The sequence below is a fragment of the Rattus norvegicus genome, chromosome 1, assembly GCF_036323735.1.
Source record: "Rattus norvegicus strain BN/NHsdMcwi chromosome 1, GRCr8, whole genome shotgun sequence".
In the NCBI taxonomy this organism is placed as follows: domain Eukaryota; kingdom Metazoa; phylum Chordata; class Mammalia; order Rodentia; family Muridae; genus Rattus; species Rattus norvegicus.
In genome coordinates, this window is record NC_086019.1 from 59248068 (window position 1) to 59255685 (window position 7618).

The window sequence follows — 7618 nt, forward strand, 5'->3', positions numbered from 1 at the left end:
CTTCCAGAAGAGGTGCAGACAAATATTTCCTCACTCATGGTGAGTACAACACAAAGGAAACCAGTGCATGCTCCTTACACCCCTGAGGACTTCCCAGGGTAGGGGTTCCCAGCACACTGGGATCTGACAGTGAAAGTGTCTGTGATTTGATTAGGGCACTAGGTACTACTTACATCACTTTTCCAGTGATGGCACTGCAGAGATCAGACAGTAGTTAAACTTGAAAGCTCATCACATTCAACTTCTTCCTGTGCTCCTAACACCTGATCCCCACACCCTAAGAACTGGCAGCCCCTTTAAGATGCTGCTGTACTTTCACACCCTGCCTCCCTAGACTCTGGACTCTTCCTCATGATGCTCTGCTCCTATCTCCCTTGCACCCAGCTTTTTACTCCTTTATTTTTATTTCATGTTCCCACCTCCTGCATGTGTTCTGAGTGGGTCAGCTATGGGTAGGATCATGAAATATGTGGCTGTACACACACACACACACACACACACACACACACACAGACACACACACAGACACACACACAGGTACCAATTTAAGACAAGGCAGACTGTTTATATGCAGGGGATACAATGCCTTCAAGAATTGGGATCCTGAAAAAAGAGCAGTACACTTCAAAACAAAAATCCAAGGAAAATAAACAACTGGAGTGTCAGTGGAGGTTGTGTAAGAAGAGTGTCAGAAGAGCCTGTGAGAAGGTGAAGGGTACACTGAACACTCAGCCAAACAGGAAACATCTGCATCTGAACTGTGCAGCATCCACCCTGCAGTGTGGCATGCTGTGGGGGTGTCTGAGAAACCATATCTCATCACCTGAGTTTGCACGTATTTATACCAAGTCTTTGGGTGTAGGAGGTGACTACTATATCTATAGATTAATTAAAATTAATATGGATGAATTTATCATGCATAAACAGTACAACAAAGTTGTCCAGACCCAACTGATGGATGTATCATTAATGGATTATTCCTTAAATACTTCTGATCACGAGGATGAAATATTTAGGATTAATCTCTGTTCCACTAGTGGATGACTCACCAAATGTGCACCACACTGGAGCAGACCAACCATCAAAGGAAAGCTACCATTCTTTTAATCTTTTGCAACTGCAGTAGACTATGCAAAGCAAACACTCACATGTGTCTCATCAGTCAATCAGTCTACAGGACAGAGATTACCTATGCCAGTCTCAGGGACAGAACAGCATTTTCTGTTTCCAATTCAACTACCTTTTTTCTTTAACCTGCAGCCAGGCTTTGTGGGAGAAGCTGAGATGGTTGGCAATGAAAGGTGGATGTTGGAAGGAAGCTAGAGCATGGCGGGATTTTATAAGCCAAAGAAGTGAAATTCGTATTTAATTCCCTTAGACAACTGGTCCAGGTGCAGTGTTCCTGATAGTGGCTCGGTGCTCCAGCTGTGGATTCAGGGAACTCAGAACATCATACTGAAAATAATCTCTCAGACTGCAGAGTCAAATTCCTGCTGGTGCTCCAGTCTCATCAGAGAAGAAATTAAGTCCCTCCTCCTATGGATCCTCTCATTTTTGTCATTCTCTCCTGCAGGAGATTCAGTCCTTCCTCTGAGGGGGCTACTCATACCTGCAAGTGATTTAGACCTTCTTGAAGGGAATTCTGTCTCCAGATTGGGATGCGGACCCTCCTGTTAGAGAATTAACTCTCTGAATCTTCTCACAGAGTATGTGTGACTACCTGGAGACAGCATTATCTGCACTTCTAAACTCTGATTGGTAAAGAAAACCCACGGTATGAGTTTGAAAACCTGTGAGTTATATACTGAGTAATGAAAACCTATGAGTTCTATACTGTTGATTTCTAAATGTATTCAGTTGGTTATGAATTATTCTGCATTATTTTGATGAAATTTACTTACTTCCTAGATTTCAAACAAAAATAGAAGCTATAGTTAAAAGTTTAGGGTGTGTTTGGCCAAATATTTACAAAATATTTTTGATTTTTATAAAAGTTGGTGTACGACATAGAAATTTTCCCCTATTTTGTTTTGTTTACTGCTAGGATATAGAAATGCTTTATTTCTGCTGACAGAGCTTATATTCATTGGTCTTGTATAACTCACTGTTGTGTGCTCAACTTTAGCAGATTCCTTAGGGTCTCTGCCATTTATAACAGGATTCCATCTAAAAGTCGACTGCCTTGTTCTTCCTTTCTGAGGAGATGCCTTTTGTTCAGTTTTCCCCCGTAAATGACAGAGCTATACTGTGAGAACAATGATGGACAGCAGTGCCAGAAAGACCTGGGACACATTTACAAAGTCTGGTCCAATTAGAATGGGGCATGGTGAGATAGTTCTGTCAGGTTTGCTCTGACCCTATGAGTCTCTCTTCACTACCTTCACTTGGACAAGTTGTAACCCAATTAATATGGTGAAGGATGAAGTCCCTGACACTTAGTAGGTGACACTTAAAGACAGTGCCTTCCACGTGATCCATTCAAGGAAACCTGAAAGGTGGTCTCTCTTGTAATGACATTGGTGTCCTTATGAAAGGGACCCTAAAGTCACAGACACTTGAAGAGGCAGAGAGAGACCACAGGGCACCAAGAGGAACCAGCTACCTACAAACGGAAGAGAACTGGAGCCAACTCTTGGACCCCAGTCCTCCAAACAGAAGCCAACAGAAACCTCTGCTCAGTTCTGCCTGCAGCCCACAAACACTGGAGTGTGCATTCTTGGTGTGCTCCAGAGCCTGAAAGTCGCTGCTCTAACCCCAGCTCTGCCGTGGGGTGGATGGAAGTCTTGTCTATCTTGGGGTGGATGGAAGTCTATCTCTCAAGGTGAGGTAAAGTGGTCCTGAGTTAGGTGCCAAGGTCCAGTCTCAGGGGGAAGCTTCCCGATAGCTAAGCTTGAGCTTGAAGCAGGCAGAGCTGTGCTCTCCCTAAGGAATGTAGCACTAGTTGCCAGAATAGAGGTTTCTTCTTTCAATGTACACTTAGGCAAATTTGCAAAGATCCAAAATGCTGGCTGTGGTTCTCACCAGATTCCTTGGAGTATGCCCACAGAGTTCCTTGTCTGCTCCTGGGAATCCAAGCCTTGTCCTTGAAGGGGCTGCTCATGCACTCATCTGACTTCTTTGGTCAGGAAGCACACCTGCTAAAAACTGAATTTTAAGAGGCAGTAAGATCAGAGTAAGGACTAAAAGAGCTCGAAGGGGCTCGAGACCCCATGTGAACAACAATGCCAAGCAACCAGAGCTTCCAGGGACTAAGCCACTTCCCAAAGACTATACATGGACTGACCCTGGGCTCCAACCTCATAGGTAGCAATGAATAGCCTAGTAAGAGCACCAGTGGAAAGGGAAGCCCTTGGTCCTGCCAAGACTGAACCCCCAGTGAATGTGATTGTTGGGGGGAGGGTGGTAATGGTGGAGGATGGGGAGGGGAACACCCATAGAGAAGGGGAGTGGGAGGGGTTAGGGGGATGTTGGCTCAGAAACCGGGAAAGGGAATAACAATCGAAATGTAAAAAAGAAATACTTAAGTTAATAAAAAAAAAAAGGACATAGAGACAGGAGGAACTGCATCCTGAACTTTTGTGTAGGAAGTTTGGCTTGGACTGATCAAGTATCAGAAGGACCATGAATTCCCTATGGCCAAATTAGCTAGGGCTAAGTTTATACCAAGAGAGCTCCTTGAAATACCTGATCTGCAGTTTGCGCTCCCTTCTACAAGCAACTACTCAGTGAATATAAGTGACTACATCCAGGTTACTTAGTTGGCTGCTAAGTGTAAATCTCCTTTTACTTGTATTTAAACATATGGTTCACATAACCATTAAATGGAAAAGCCCCAGTGGTATTAGTTATAAAGGTGCTCACATAATAAGTTTTTGCCAAGAAATTTTCAGTAATTCATGTAAAAATCTATATGGAGAATGCAGTATAGTACAGTCAAATCACAGGCTTTATAATCCCATATTTAAAATTTGATATGATTACAAATATTAAAGCAGGACTATTTTAAATAGTCTAATATATTTAATTTAGAATTAATCTGTTTTGCAATGCACCAATCAGCCATAATGTAGGTTAGCTTGTTTCCTAAGTCATGTGTTTTAAGAGGCGTACCAGTCTACCAGCTAAATTTGAAACACCTTTTACAGGATTGTATTATTTAGGTACCAGGAATATTAAAGAAGATGAAAAGAATAGGAAAGTTAAAATGATTTAGTAAGCATTAAGTTTTATGGATGCATAACAGCTTAAATCTTGATGAGATATGTGTGAGAAAACTAGTAGGGGGAGCATAAGTAAAGGAATGATCCTATCAGTGCCTCTAAACCATAAAATGCATTCCTACAGTTATCTGAACTCCATTGACTACGGAAGTCAAGGTAAAACACACACACACACACACACACACACACACACACACACAAAAGAGGCAGATAAGATCATCTTTCTGATTATGTTCACAGCATAGACCTCTTTGTCTTTTTTTGTTTTTTAATTTTTTATTAGATACATTTCTTTACTTACACTTCAAATGTCATTCCCCTTCCCGGTTTCCTGTTCATAAATCTTAGGTGGGGCTGCTGTAAGGTTCAGATTCTTTGCTTGGGAGCCATTACCACACATGATGTTCATATTTTTGTTCACTTTTATCAATCTATTTTTCTGCGGCGTGCTCTAAGAGGGCATCGAGTAGGGTTACATAATTATTGGTATTAACAGCTGTACTCCCAAATCCTACTCAGTATGGAGTCTGCTGATGTTCAGCATAAGGAGGTGCCAAGTCAGGGAACCTTCATGTGCTGATGCAGCAAATGAGAGTCCACAGAGGCCCCAAGTGGGAGATGGAGGAAGGAGCCATAAGGACAGTTGGGAGAAAACGGGTCAACTTCCCTAAGATTCGGAAAGAAGCAGTTGGTCTCCATCCCGAGGGAACTAAAGCTAAGACTCACAAAATAGTGCTACTAAGCCAACCCAAATTCTCTTATTTTTTCTCACATCCCTGAGAGAAGAAAGGAGTCATTTCAAACTCAATGGGCTCCCCTCATACTCACTGGAATTGGATAGTGAAACTGCCATAACCTCTGTTCTGAAAAATCCCCTCAGGAACTAATGAAGGGCGTGGCTAAGTCCGAGAGAGGAGGGGCGGGTATCGTTCATTGGCCACTCATGCGCGCGCATGAGCTCTATGCCTATACACTGAAGTTTTCCAGGCTACCTTTCAGGATCCTTCGCATTTACAGTGCTTGTAAAATACAAATCAATTTACTGTGTCATTGAATACCCATCTCAGCTTTTTAAACCCTCAAACATGCTTCCCCTTTCTTAAAGTTCCTTTGCATTATTTATAGGACACTGCTGAGTGTCATAGGCTACAGGTAACAGTACTCAAAGTCATTCCCTGTTCATCTGAACTTTACATCCTTTGACCAGCAACTTCCCAACTCCATCCTTACATTTCACCCAAACCCTGAGATTTGGACACTGTCCTGCTCCCCGTGCTAAAGCACAGTAGTCATGAGGGTGAGGGGACACAACATCCCACTGACCCTTCAGCCGGCTGGAACGAATCAGTGTATCTTGTGCCATGATAATAAAACATACCTTCCTTCCATCAGTACTGAGTGGCCACTTACATTTGAAACGTGAATGGCCAGAAGACCTTTAAAGCAATGGCTTATCTGTGCGTAGTTTGGGGAGTCCAGGCCTTAGGAAAACATTTCCCAACAGTAGTGTATGCTATTCAATGTGATCTTGCAACACTTATTCACATCTGACCTCACTGTCCAGGGATGGCCAAGTCTACTTCACTACAGGTCTCACAAACACACATGCAGTGTTTTCAGATGCTTGCAAGTTCTTGAGTGCATCTGTCTTCCCATGCACTAGGGACAGCAGGTACCTGCTCTTCTTTGGGAGGTATTTTTATGCTATGAAAGGCTGCCCATGTGCTGCAGACACAAGGAGAATGCACTTCCTGGGCAAGACAAGTGTGCAAATCCTTCATCAGCTCTCTGGGACACTCTATTCTCTTACAGAGGAAAAAAACAAAGACACGCTTTCAAATAGGAAACTCGATAAACGTAAAAAGTACTAATGGTTGTATTTCAACAATTGATCGTACAGCTCTTATTAAAAAGAATTTTTGGGTTTCAAATGCTTCCGTTTTATTTAAAATTGTGATTATTTCCCTGATGCACAGATTTCTATGGAGCAGAAAGTTCTTCTGAAACCATATTAGAGATTCTGAAAAAGAAAATGTGTTGAAATCATAAAGTCACCTTTCACACAAAATAAGCAAACTGAGGCCTTTCTCCCATAGCTCAACTGAGGAATGAGGATGCAAAATTCAGGAATTAAAATTAAATAAATCTGTTAGGCTGAGAAAGAGATGCAGACTCAACTGACACAAGTTTTCTTATAGCACTTATGTCACAGCAGGCACAGCAACACGCTTCTTCCTTTCCTGACAGTGTTTATAAATCTCTTTACTAAATTTACAACTTCTGAGATAGCTGTGTTTGACCGCCACACATGAGCTCCCATTCGTCTCGGACGTCTTTGCTCCTGCTTGCAAGAATGCTGTGTAATGCTGTGAGAGCTCTACAGCCTTTGGAACCACTGAAGTATTAGATAACTCTAATAGAACTGTCACCTTTGCTTTCCACTAATGATTAGTATTCTGGTGATTTGAATTGATAAAAATAAAATCCCTAGCATCAAATCTGAAACCTTTCTCTAGAATTTTGGAAATTAAATTATGAATTAGATATTCAATCTCAAACATTTACATTGGATCAGGAGGCTCACATTTTAGATGAATGATGTGTTGTGCGCCTTACATTAACAACTCCTTGCAGCCAACTCATGCAAATTAAAGAACGTACAGGCAACATTTCACCTGCCCTAAGAGACCTGTCTCCTGTATACAGGGTCCCCAATGACACAGGAATGCCCTAGGCTGAGAGGCCTGTCTCCTGCAGAAAAGAGCAATTCTCAAATTCATCTAGAATGACAAAAAACACAGGATAGGGAAAATATTCTCAACAATAAAAGAAATTCTGGGAGAATCAGCATTCCAGAGACACAGTAGTGCTCTGAAATTTTCGGCGATCACTGTCTGGTAGGAAAATGGAGGTTTTAGAAAGAACAGAAAGATAATGTCTAGGCCTACTGCCCTTGGAATGACAATGGAAAAGGTAGGGTAGAGGAAACACCCTGTCATCTTTAAAGCCCTTCATTCTGCCTTCTGGGTCCAAGATTGCCAATGCTAACAAGAACGGGTAACTTCACCTTTGTCAGATCTCTAAGAACTAGGCAGGATTTTTCTTGGTAAAGTAAGACAAAATTTCTTGGATGTGGAACATCTCTCAATTGCAACCATTTCAGAAAAAGAAATTAAACATCACTTAGAAGGACATTTGTTCCTTCCTCTTCAGGCCCACCCCACAAATCGACTGCCAAGGTCAGACCTGCTTGAGTACAGGTGACCTCTCTCTTCTCACTTACTGTTCAGTTCATTCTCAAGCTCTGTTACTTTACGAGAAGCTTCCACTTTGTCAGACACATCATGACTTTTTGAGAAGTTTTGTGGACGCTCTTTAAAAATCAGGTTTTCATGGTC

At 42.0% G+C, this 7618-nt stretch overlaps 1 long non-coding RNA gene across 1 annotated transcript; it reads right to left on the minus strand.

Moving 5' to 3' along the window:
• Positions 1–544: 544 nt before the first annotated feature.
• Positions 545–5159, minus strand: LOC134482832 (uncharacterized). The gene is made up of 2 exons (XR_010059430.1): positions 5049–5159; positions 545–3144 (listed from the first exon to the last, which is right to left on the minus strand). It is a non-coding gene; the product is annotated as an uncharacterized LOC134482832 (long non-coding RNA).
• Positions 5160–7618: the final 2459 nt, after the last annotated feature.